This window comes from Pleurodeles waltl, unplaced genomic scaffold, assembly GCF_031143425.1.
Source record: "Pleurodeles waltl isolate 20211129_DDA unplaced genomic scaffold, aPleWal1.hap1.20221129 scaffold_67, whole genome shotgun sequence".
Lineage (NCBI taxonomy): Eukaryota > Metazoa > Chordata > Amphibia > Caudata > Salamandridae > Pleurodeles > Pleurodeles waltl.
In genome coordinates, this window is record NW_027150384.1 from 1,056,377 (window position 1) to 1,069,413 (window position 13,037).

Genomic DNA, 13,037 nt, shown 5'->3' on the forward strand with positions numbered 1-13,037 from the left:
TACACTCTATGCCACTCTATGCCACTCCATTGTACTCCACTCAACACTATGTCACTCTATTCCACTCTACGCCACTCTGCTTCACTTTAAGCCACTCTACTCTATGATCCTCTACTATATGACTCTCCACAACACTCTATGGCACTCTACTCCACTCCACTCTGACACTTTACTCTACTCCACTCCATGACACTTTACTCTACCACACTCCACTCTATGCCATTCTACTCCATTCTACTCTACCTATGCCACTCTACACAACTCCAGGACAATCTATGACCTCCCTCCACTCAATGCCACTCCACTCTACTCCACTCTATGCCTCTCTATGCCACTCCATTGTACTCCACTCAACACTCTGTCACTCTATTCCACTCTACGCCACTCTGCTTCACTTTACGCCACTATACTCTATGATCTTCTACTATATGACTCTCCACAACACTCTATGGCACTCTACTCCACTCCACTATATGACACTTTACTCTATGACACTCCACTCTATACCACTCTACACCACTATACGCAACTCCAGGACAATCTATGAGAGCCCTCCACTCAATGACACTCCACTCTATGCTATGCTACTCTATGCCACTCCACTCTATGACATTCTACTCCATTCTACTCTACTCTACTCCTTTCTTTGCCACTCTACGCAACTCCAGGACAATCTACGACCTCCCTCCACTCAATGACACTTCACTCTATGCCATGCCCCTCTATGCCACTCCACTATATGACATTCTTCTCCACCTAAACCACTCCTTAACACTATACAACTCTCTACTCCACTCCACTCTAATCTCCGACATTCTTCTCCACTCTACGCCCCTCCACTCTACGACACTCTATTCCATGACACTCTACTCCACTCTTCTAGGCCACTGCACTCCACTCTATTACACTCCACTCTAAAACACCCCACTCTATGACCCTATATGCCACTTTACACCCCTCCACTCTATGACACTCTATGCTACTTTACTTCACTCTATGCCACTCCACACTATTCCACTCCATTCTATGACATTCTACCTCTCTCCACTCTATGACACTCTACGCCACTTGACTCTAGTCCTCTCCATCCTGCCACACTCCATGACACTCTACGACACTAGTCTCTTGGCCACTTTACTCTACGTCGTTCCACTCCATGCTACACCACTACACTCTATGACACTTTGCTCCACACTATGCCATGCCACTCCACGCCACTCTCCTCTTTGGCACTAACTTAGCCATGCTGAACAGCAGCCATGCTGATGTACATTATGGATGAAAAACACATTGGCAAAGTCAATAGCTCGTGCATGGGTGAGACCCACTGGCTTTGCCAATGTCTCTTTATAATGAGTTTGACATTACAACGGGAAGAAGGTCCGGCCTAGAGCATCACTTAGAGCACAGTGGGAGACTTGAGAGCTCTGTTTTCAATGATTTGTGAAACAACAGTGGCCTGTACAACCCTAAACTGGTCCCATCAGCTAATGTTCAAACCACGTGCACTTAGCAAGCAAATAATCATTATAAAGATAAAAAATAAACACATAATAATGTAAGAAAGTGCAATTCCCAGAAAGAAAAATTGTGCTTGTAAAACAAAAAGTCAGGTAGGATGAAAGCCTCACATATGACCAGGACTGAGTGCCTGGCGGTTTGAGTGTCAAAAAACAAATGGTAAAACCACAATTATTTGTAATAGTGAGAGATGGATGGATCCTGGCTCTGCAAACCTGCACGTGTTTTCCTCGGCGTTTAGATGTTCAGTGGGTGGTTAAAGGGCGGTCTGGGGGATGAAGATGCAGAAACTGCGGGGGCTGCGTTACAGGGAGACCCCCGGTTCTGGAGGATGCTGAACCCTCTCCCAAGGCCCACCACGGACACAGCTCAAATGTGTGAGATCTCACCGTGTGAGACGGGTCTGTAATAAGCGAGGTTGTTGAGGGACCAATGCATAGTTACTGTCCGAAATGTTGCATATATCATTCATAAAACACGGACTACACAGATTTTTTTTAATCTTTAATTTATCCAAATGCAAAAGAAAACATGGGGCGGCTCCTCAGTATGGGGAGGAGCATCCCCCCCGCCAGCAGCAACCGCTGCAAATCCTTTTACAGGGGAAGGATGATAAACTCGGTTTATTATCCTTTCTGTGTAAAAGTGGCGTGGCACTGGGGGGTGACGGGCCGAGTGCTCCCCCTCACTGCCCATGTCTCAGGCGGCCAAACACACATGCGCACTGCTGCCGGGCTGGAGAGAGCAGCACAATCTCCCAGTCTGCCAGGGAGAGCCCTGGCTGGGCGCTTCCAAGAGCGCTCCCAGCCAGTGCTGTCAGGATCGGCGCAGGGCAGGCTGGGAGCCTGTGTCTGCAGCAGCGACGGGAGAGGAGCGGCGCACGGCACGGGAGCAGAGGTACGTTTTAAAAAAAAAAAATTATTCTTTGATTATTTTTCCCGTGCCCCCCCCCCCCCACCTCACCCCCTCCCCCCATCCCTGCTGCCCCACCCAGCCACGCATCCGCTCCTGGTTGAGTGCGCCCGCAGTGTCGGATCACACCACAGAGAGTGGGATTGTGGAGTCACTCACTGGGAGTGAGTGCACCCGCAGTGTGTGAGTCACATCGCAGACAGTGGGACTGTGGAGTCACTCTGGGTGTGAGTGTACCTGCAGTGTGTGAGTCACATCAAGAGTGGGACTGTGGAGTATGCATACAGTGTCTGGAGACCTGGAAACTCCCAAGCTAGCAGTATGATTGTGCCGGAATGATACAAGTTGATGAGACTGAAATAATGACAGAGGGGGGAGGAATGAAGGGCAGGGAGAGAGGGAGTGCAGATAAGGAAGGTGGGGAGGAAGAGGGATAAAGAAGGGAAGAAGCGAGAGGCGTGGAAGGAGGGCACAGGTGGAATACGAGAGCCTGTGGTTCTCCAGGTTTCTAATAATGTGATGCAATGTTTGCCTGATAAGAACTGATAAAAGACTTCTGCCGAAACCCGGGATCGAACCAGGGACCTTTAGATCTTCAGTCTAACGCTCTCCCAACTGAGCTATTTCGGCGACCATGTATTCCTGTGTGATCATAATGATTTTACTGCAGATACCGTGGGGGGCATGTACAGGCCTAAAGTGTTCACAGGTTTTACCCCAGACGCACAGGACTCTCCGCCAGGGTCACAGGACTCTCCGCCAGGGTCAGAGAGCTCATTACCAGGGCCACAGGTCTCCTCCCCAGGGTCACAGGACAGCCCCAGGTTCAGAGGTCTCACCCCAGGTACACGGGTCTCACCCCAGATTCAAAGGTATCATCCTCATGGTCACAATTCTCACTCCAGGGTCACAGGGTTCACCCCTAGTGTCACAGGACTCATCCACCACCACCATCACTCCCTCCCTTACACTGACAAGCCTCGCCGGGGGTCGCTGCCTCCTCCCAGCACTGAAGACCAGAGACTGAGCTGACATTTTAAGCAGTAACTCCATCGATGCTCCGACTCTTCCCGAAGATCAACCACATCCGAGCAGGAGAAACTGCCCCTGACCTAACCCCGGCCCCTCTTCCCCTCTATCGGGACCCTCAGAGACCTCACTCGGTGCTTGCACACCGACCCCTTCCCCTCCATGGGACCCTCGGAGACCTCACTCTGTAACCTCCACATTCCCCCCTTCTCTCCAGGGCCAATTCGGTGTCTGACCCGTCAGACCTCACTCAGCCCCTCCATTCCGCGCAGCCTTCTCACCAGGGCCCGGTTGGTGTCTGACCCGTCAGAACTCACTCAGTAACCTCCACACTGGCCGCCTTCTCACCAGGGCCCCTTCGGTGTCTGACTCGTCAGACTTCACTCAGTCCTTCAACACTGACCCCTTCTCACCAGGGCCCGGTAGGTGTCTGACCTGTCAGACCTCACTCAGTAACCTCCACACTGGCCGCCTTCTCTGCAGGGCCCCTTCGGTGTCTGATCTTACTCAGACCCTCCACACCGCCCCCTTCTCACCAGGGCCCGGTTGGTGTCTGACTCGTCAGATCTCACTCCACGGGTGATTCAAGCATCGAACCCACCGTCGATAACGGCCCGGCCTCTGTCCTTTTCGGCCCTCGTCATTGCCTCCGGGGTGTAAGCGTGGGGATGTCCAGGGTAACAGGAGGTGTGATGTCCCCACCACCCCCGCAGAGGGGACTTTCTCTTTCAGACGTTCCCCAGACACTGACTGACCAAAGAGGACAGACACAACCTGTCACACGGCCTCACAGTGAGCACACAACCAGGGGGTCGATGTGAATCCGAACCCCCCTGATAAGTAGGCGCCCCCTGGCGGGGAGCTCGGACACTGCGCCTCTTCCTGTGCCATAAACCTTGATGCCCTTTCAGCTGCTCTGGAACAAACACATCTGCCCCACCCCCGACCGGGCATTATCCCTTATTAGTGTCACACCGTGAGTGTGACGTATTCATTATTTGGTGCCTGTGGTCTTTAAGAGACTGAAAAGTACTGTGAGCCGCAGAAAAGAGAAACACTTCTGATGCCAGTGGGCAATAGTTTAATACACCCCTGTAGGTGGAATACATTTTCATATTTGCTCCTCGGAATCCCTTGGGTTCCAGGTGAAATGGGGCCACACATGTATGAAGGTGACAGACCCACAGGGAGGCCTCTCGCACAGTATTCTTGGTACATGATTGAAGTTTCCTTCTCCTTCGGCTTTTGAATAAAAGGAAACAGACACCTTGTGAAAACAGAAGTGCTGCTATCTGGAGCTCTGTACCCTACCTCACACATGTCCACATTCCAATGACATCTGAGTGGCTCGTTGGTCTAGGGGTATGATTCTCGCTTCGGGTGCGAGAGGTCCCGGGTTCAAATCCCGGACGAGCCCTCCTTGGAATTCTTTTTTTAAATTAAAAAAAGCAGATGCTTCAAGTGGTTTATCAAACAACATCATCTTTTAAAAAGACCCTGGCCTGGTTTCGGATTTTAATCCAGAATATGTCACACTCATCCCAACACTCAGATGTGTGTGTGTGTTGGGTGGGGGGCGGGGGTGCCTACACCTGCCACATCAGCAGCCAAGAGAGGATTTCTCTTACATGCAGTTGAAACTCACCTTGGGCGCTACACTTCGTGGAGCTGTTGAGTGAGCTGTGTGGGCGCACGTGAGTGTGAGCCACGCTAGGAAAAGTGCGCTGGACACAGTGCTTAATTTGTGCTTGTTTCCGGTGCTGAGCACCGACACTTATTTTTGAGGGCCGGGGCTTATTCTTCTGCCTCTAGCATTTGCTGCGAGAAAAAGACACAAATGAGGAAGAGGAAGGAAGGGAACAACGAAAAAGTGTCACAAAGGGAGAAAGCTGCAAGAGTGAGCTGAAGGGGCAGGAAGTGGCTTTATATGGATTGAAGAGGCCTGAGATGGGTTCAGGATTACGCTGCAGCCGCGTATTTAAGAGGAGGGCTGTGGGCACCGGCAGCTTTTTATTTACAAATTAAGCACTGGCTGGACAGTAAGAGCTGCAGAGGCCCTCCTCCTACAGGGGGCGCTCCTCTGAGACCTGCCAAAGTTATAACTTTTATGACCGTATTTAAAAGGGGCATTTTCTGTGCCACCGACGGTAAGTCTGAATGGTGCATTCCACGGTGCAGCTGTCCGGGCGTCCTCCGTGGCACATTAAAGGTGAAATGACACAATCATTCTGGTGAACGTGTCCGTTCCGATTGGCAGGTGCCGTGCCAACGTCGGGGTACATTGGGTGGCACAATAACCCCCGTAGATGCGCTTCCTGGGGCTATTCCGCAGAGCAGTCCTCTTGCTAGGCATGTGCCAGGGCCGGACTGCCCGCTCGGTCCCCTGGCACTGCCATGCGGGCTGCATGGGAAAGAGTTTGGCTTGAACTTTTTGCCCAGACTGAGCTGATCCTCGTTTCCATTCCGGTCCCTGTATATTTGGTGCCACCGTAATTGTCACGCACACTATATAGGGTTATTCTGAACCACGGTGCTGTGATGGGCATATTCTGGGCACAGGGATCTGCATACTCTGTACCACGAGGTAAAAGAAACACTAGTGCAAATAGAAGAATCGATGCTTAAAAGTGTGCATCAGTGTACACTACACACACACAGTGAGTGAGAGCAGTGTGTGTCCTGAGTTACAGACGCACAGTGAGTGAGAGCAGAGTGTGTCCTGAGTTATAGACACACAGTGAGAGTAGAGTGTGGCCTGAGTGAGAGTAGAGTGTGTTCTGAGTTATAGGCACAAAGTGAGTGAGAGCAGTGTGTGTCCTGAGTTATAGACGCACAGTGAGGGAGAGTAGAATGTGTCCTGAGTTATAGACGCACAGTGAGTGAGAGCAGAGTGTGTCCTGAGTTATAGACACACAGTGAGTGAGAGTAGTGTGTCCTGAGTTATAGATGCACACAGCGAGTGAGAGCAGAGTGTGTCCCGAGTTATAGACACACAGTAAGTGAGAGAAGAGGGTGTCCATAGTTATAGACGCACAGTGAGTGAGAGCAAAGTGTGTCCTGAGTTATAGACACACAGTGAGTGAGAGTAGTGTGTCCTGAGTTATAGACACACAGTGAGTGAACGTAGTGTGTCACGAGTTATAGACACACAGTGAGAGTAGAGTGTGGCCTGAGTGAGAGTAGAGTGTGTTCTGAGTTATAGGCACAAAGTGAGTGAGAGTAGAATGTGTCCTGAGTTATAGATGCACAGTGAGTGAGAGCAGAGTGTGTCCTGAGTTATAGACACACAGTGAGTGAGAGTAGTGTGTGTCTTGAGTTATAGACACACAGTGAGTGAGAGTAGAATGTGTCCTGAGTTATAGATGCACAGTGAGTGAGAGCAGAGTGTGTCCTGAGTTATAGACACACAGTGAGTGAGAGTAGTGTGCCCTGAGTTATAGACGCACACAGTGAGTGAGAGCAGAGTGTGTCCTAAGTTATAGACACACAGTGAGTGAGAGCAGAGTGTGTCCTGAGTTATAGACACACAGTGAGTGAGAGTAGTGTGTCCTGAGTTATAGACGCACACAGTGAGTGAGAGCAGAGTGTGTCCTAAGTTATAGACACACAGTGAGTGAGAGCAGAGTGTGTCCTAAGTTATAGACACACAGTGAGTGAGAGCAGAGTGCGTCCCGAGTTATAGACACACAGTAAGTGAGAGCAGAGGGTGTCCAGAGTTATAGACACACAGTGAGTGAGAGTAGAGTGTGTCCTTAAGTACACAGACACACAGTGAGTGAGAGTAGTGTGTCCTGAGTTATAGACATAAAGTGAGTGAGAGCAGAGTGTGTCCTGACTTATAGACACACACAGTGAGTGAGAGCAGAGTGTGTCCTTAAGTACACAGTGAGTGAGAGTAGAGGGTGTCCTGAGTTATAGACACAGTGAGTGAGAGTAGTGTGTCACATGTTATAGACGCACACAGTGAGTGAGAGCAGAGTGTGTCACGAGTTATAGACGCACACAGTGAGTGAGAGCAGAGTGTGTCCTGAGTTATAGACACGCAGTGAGTGAGAGTAGAGTGTGTTCTGAGTTATAGACACACACAGTGAGAGTAGAGTGTGTCCTGAGTGGGAGTAGAGTGTGTCCTGAGTTATAGACACACAGTGAGTGAGAGTAGAGTGTGTCCTGAGTTATAGACGCACAGCGAGTGAGAGCAGAGTGTGTCCTGAGTTATAGACGCACAGTGAGTGAGAGTAGAGTGTGTCCCCGGTTATAGACACACAGTGAGTGAGAGTAGAGTGTGTCCTGAGTTATAGACACACAGTGAGTGAGAGCAGAGTGTGTCCTGAGTTATAGACACGCAGTGAGTGAGAGTAGAGTGTGTTCTGAGTTATAGACACACACAGTGAGAGTAGAGTGTGTCCTGAGTGGGAGTAGAGTGTGTCCTGAGTTATAGACACACAGTGAGTGAGAGTAGTGTGTGTCCTGAGTTATAGACGCACAGTGAGTGAGAGTAGAATGTGTCCTGAGTTACAGACGCACAGCGAGTGAGAGCAGAGTGTGTCCCGAGTTATAGACACACAGTGAGTGAGAGTAGTGTGTCCTGAGTTATAGACGCACACAGTGAGTGAGAGTAGAGTGTGTCCTGAGTTATAGACGCACAGTAAGTGAGAGAAGAGGGTGTCCAGAGTTATAGACACACAGTGAGTGAGAGTAGTGTGTCCTGAGTTATAGACGCACACAGTGAGTGAGAGTAGAGTGTGTCCTGAGTTATAGACGCACAGTAAGTGAGAGCAGAGGGTGTCCAGAGTTATAGACACACAGTGAGTGAGAGTAGAGTGTGTCCTGAGTTATAGACGCACAGTGAGTGAGAGTAGAATGTGTCCTGAGTTACAGACGCACAGTGAGTGAGAGTAGTGTGTCCTGAGTTATAGACACACAGTGAGTGAGAGTAGTGTGTCCTGAGTTATAGACGCACACAGTGAGTGAGAGTAGAGTGTGTCCTGAGTTACAGACGCACAGCGAGTGAGAGCAGAGTGTGTCCCGAGTTATAGACACACAGTGAGTGAGAGTAGTGTGTCCTGAGTTATAGACGCACACAGTGAGTGAGAGTAGAGTGTGTCCTGAGTTATAGACGCACAGTAAGTGAGAGCAGAGGGTGTCCAGAGTTATAGACACACAGTGAGTGAGAGTAGAGTGTGTCCTTAAGTACACAGACACACAGTGAGTGAGAGTAGTGTGTCCTGAGTTATAGACATACAGTGAGTGAGAGCAGAGTGTGTCCTGAGTTATAGACGCACACAGTGAGTGAGAGCAGAGTGTGTCCTTAAGTACACAGACACACAGTGAGTGAGAGTAGAGTGTGTCTTGAGTTATAGACGCACAGTGAGTGAGAGTAGAATGTGTCCTGAGTTACAGACGCACAGTGAGTGAGAGCAGAGTGTGTCCTGAGTTATAGGCACACAGTGAGTGAGAGCAGTGTGTGTCCTTAAGTACACAGACACACAGTGAGTGAGAGTAGAGTGTGTCCTGAGTTACAGACGCACAGTGAGTGAGAGCAGAGTGTGTCCTGAGTTATAGACACACAGTGAGTGAGAGTAGTGTGTCCTGAGTTATAGGCACACAGTGAGTGAGAGCGGAGTGTGTCCTTAAGTACACAGACACACAGTGAGTGAGAGTAGAGGGTGTCCTGATTTACAGACACACGGTGAGTGAGAGTCGAGTGTGTCCTCAGTCACAGGGCACACGTGAGATCACCCTCCGCTGTTCCAGATCTGCATGTCACGAGTGTACTTTACTCCCAGGAGGGGGAATGTGCTCCACGGTGTGAACGTCACAGCACGTGGCACTGAGCTCCTAGGTGCACATCTGTCACGCATTTAGTGTGATGGGGCCGCTGGTGTGAGGCGCACGCACAACGATGGGGGTGAGACGGAGGGAGACAGAATTATGAGAAACGTGTAAATAACGAAATGAGGGCGGTGAGAAGCGAAGGAAGGAAGGCCCGGAAGGAGGAAGGGAGAGCGCAAAGAAAATGAAGAAAGAACAAGGGATGGGGCAAAGGAGGAAGGACACAAACCAATGAGGAGCTGGGATACGACAGAGAAAAAATATTATTGTTGTTTAAACAATATCTTATATTTCTAAGTTTTTCATTCAATAAAAACACTTTCTGACGAAACCCGGGATCGAACCAGGGACCTTTAGATCTTCAGTCTAACGCTCTACCAACTGAGCTATTTCGGCGGCCTTTGATCGCTATCAGTGACTGTGCTGATTCGCATGAAAAACACCCTGGAGGTCCAGTGCAGTAGTGAAGAGATTACAGGTGCCCCCCCCCAACCCACCCTAAAAAGCCTGGCCGGGAGGGCTGCTCTGTCATCGGACCTCAGTCACCAGCTGACTCCAGCATCACCTGCCGGTGCCGCCAGCCTCACAGGTGTCTGACCTCTCCCTGCACGGGACCACCCTTTCATGCCCCCTCCCGTACTTCCCTGCACAGTGCACGCAGGGGCCCCCTCCGGACTCACGCGGGAGCTCTAGGGCCCCCTAGAGCTCGCTCTCCCTCTTCACCGCGGGGGCCTTTGTTACTCCAGTGCCCATGTGTATAAGTACAGACACTCGCGAGGGGGCAGAGCAGGGCAGTACGGGTCATATGTATTACACGTGCGTCTCACGAGCAGGCACGTCATGGATCACACCGTCCTCTTATCAGGCACGAGGAAGTTTCGAGAATTTAAATTGTAGGGTCTATTGTCTCCTTCCATCATTGCTATTTCTTTTTTGCTGGTTATATATAAACTCTTCAGGTTATGTAGATCCATCCTAGAGCCCAGGGGGCGTGAGAGAGGCGACACCCCCTCAAGCATCCGGAGACAGCCTACTAGACACATTTCTCCACAGAGGTCTGGGTGCCCGCTTCAGCCAGGGGTCCATTGCACCGGTCCAGGTACCTGAGTGGCCCTCTGACAGTGGAGGAAGTCGATGCCAAGGTCCATGCGTCATCTCCTGCTCCAGGCCAGATTTTTCCTTTGACTTCTGGGACTTGTAGTCGTTTTTAGTCTATGATAAAACAGGACTACAAGTCCCACAATTCAAAGGAATAAAACTGGACTGGAGCAACACATCACGAATGGGTCTGGGAAACGTGATAGCTATACGGGACCCCTCCCCCAACACCCAATGGCAGGAGAGTGAGACAGAATATCAGATTAAAATCATTTTGCCCAGAATATGCCCATCACAACCACTGCCACGGACTAACACTTCGAAGTATTCCTGGTGTCATTATTGTGCCACGAAATATACCCCTCACAAAGACTTGTTACAAATTAAACCTCTAAATAAGCCTCTGCCATCGCTGTCCCACAGTGTGGTTTAACAAAAGACGTGCAGCCCCCGGTGTAATAAGATTCGTCTCCAAGCAACATTAACAAATGTCCCGGGTGCTGATGTGGCAGTGATGGAGACCTGCCTCCCGGCGGCCCCTGCAGCTGCCTCTTGGTCCAGGGCTCCGTTTCTTCCTTTCAGCGCGACACGTGCTGGCTTAAAATACAAAACCGTCCCAGGGTATTTTATCTTAAAAGCGCTTGTTTTTTAGTTTGTTACTTTTCAAATTATCCATTTAGTGATATGATAAAATATTAAAGGGCTCGTCCGGGATTTAAAAACGGGACCTCTCGCACCCTAAGCGAGAATCATACCCCTAGACCAACGAGCCAGATGTGTGTGAGAGTTAAGTGGGATGTGTTGTGTTCACCATCCCTCGTGATGTACAGTATTCTGAATATTATTTTTGTCCGTATTTCCCTTGGACACAGCCTGGCAATCCCAGAGAACAGGAGGAGGAGGTTGGTTTTCTGACACAGAGAGTCTCATTTTAGGAAATATCTGATTCCTTTTATTCAAAGCTGCAGAGAGAAAGGCAACAGCCTTCACACAACTCTACACACATTATTACTTGCGACGGTCTGAGCCTGTTAATTTAATGCAACTCTAATCCCTATTTCACCCGGGCCTTAAAGGTTTTTATTAGAAAAAGACAAATGTGTTTCTCTTTCAGAGATATTTGTAAATTATTTAGAGGTCAGTCACAGATGAGTTGGGGTTTTTGACCACATAAATTCGATATAGACACGGACACCAAATAGTTATGACGTCAGGGTATAGCATTAATGAGAGATAATGCCCGGTTAGGGCTGGACCGGTGTGTGCTCCAGAGCAGCATGAAAGGGCGACAGGGTTTAAGGCGCACTTATAGGTGCAATGCCCGACCTCTCCGCCAGGGGGCGTCTACTTATCTGGTCTCTCAGAATTCACCCCCTCTTCCCTGGTTGTGAGGGTTGAGTCTGTTATCTCTAGCCAATCAGAATCTGGGGTGCTTTCCTACAAAGCCAGGCACCTCTCTCGGCTCCCTCTTAGGCCATGCACTTAGGTCTGCTGTGATTATGTAATGACGCAGGGCGGGCGCTAGGCGTGGGCATTGTGGGCAGATGCCAGCCCCCGGCCCAGCACTTTACAGCCAGGCTGGCACACTGATTCTCTTGTTTCCCTCCCACCCTATTAAGAGCGAGGTGTGACTCCTTACTGAGAAAAGTGTGTAATGAGCTTTATTGTGATTACTTAAAATAATTGCACAGGCAAAACATTAAAAGAAGATAAGAAAAGTGATATATGCGACCAAAGGCGCATCCCCACATCAAAAATCATCTTCTGCCCATACCTAAAACACTATATTGCACAAGTAGAACAAAATAAAATCAAACAGATTATGTAGGTTAAATATACAAACAGAGATACATTCTCTCATCATAAATCACCATTTACCTATGTATAAGCAATTAAGGATGACCACTCTAGGACAGCTCACCTGTCAGCAATCGGTGGAAAAAGTTGCGAGAAGAGCTACTATCAGGAGTGAACATGCTACACTGTTAGTAAAGTGCCGTATTTCATTATGATGAAGTCAGCCACCTCCTTTAAGATGAATACCTCGTAGCAATTCACCCGCCGCCATGAGATGATAAATGGCGCATTATCCGGCACTATCATAAAAACCTAGAATCGATGAAAAAGTGAAAGTGCATAAACAGTACATTCCATCATTCATATCATCCACATAGGATAGGCAAGTAAAGTGCATAAGAAATGCATACTACATTTCAAATCATTTTCTTAAGATAAGGAGGTACCATACACTCTATTGGGCACTAGCTTAAAGCAACATTAACATAGGAGCCTAAGGTACATGAGAAAGTGAGAGTGTATAAATACTATGTACAGTGCTTAATTTGTAAATAAAAACATGCCTGTGCTCAAAGCTCTCCTCGAAAACACGTGACTGCTGCAATTAAATGTGCGAAGATGGAATACTGAGGCAGCGTAATCCTGAAGCCACCTCGGGCCTCTTCAATCTATTTACAGCCACTCCCTGCCCCTTCAGCTCACTCTTGCAGCTTTCTGCTTTCTCCTTTCGTGATGCTTTTTCGTTTTCCTCTTCCTCCGTCTTTCCCATATGTCTTTTGCTCGCAGTCAATGCTTGAGGCAGACAAAATAAGTGCTGACCCTCAAAAATAAGTGCCGGCGCCCCACAC

The 13,037-nt window shown here is 49.2% G+C and overlaps 2 non-coding genes across 2 annotated transcripts; one reads left to right on the forward strand and one right to left on the reverse strand.

The window, feature by feature from the left end:
• Positions 1-2,990: 2,990 nt before the first annotated feature.
• Positions 2,991-3,063, reverse strand: TRNAF-GAA (transfer RNA phenylalanine (anticodon GAA)). Its single transcript has one exon. It is a non-coding gene; the product is annotated as a tRNA-Phe (tRNA).
• A 1,744-nt stretch (positions 3,064-4,807) lies between these two features.
• On the forward strand, positions 4,808-4,879 carry TRNAP-CGG (transfer RNA proline (anticodon CGG)). Its single transcript has one exon. It is a non-coding gene; the product is annotated as a tRNA-Pro (tRNA).
• The last annotated feature ends 8,158 nt before the right edge of the window (positions 4,880-13,037 follow it).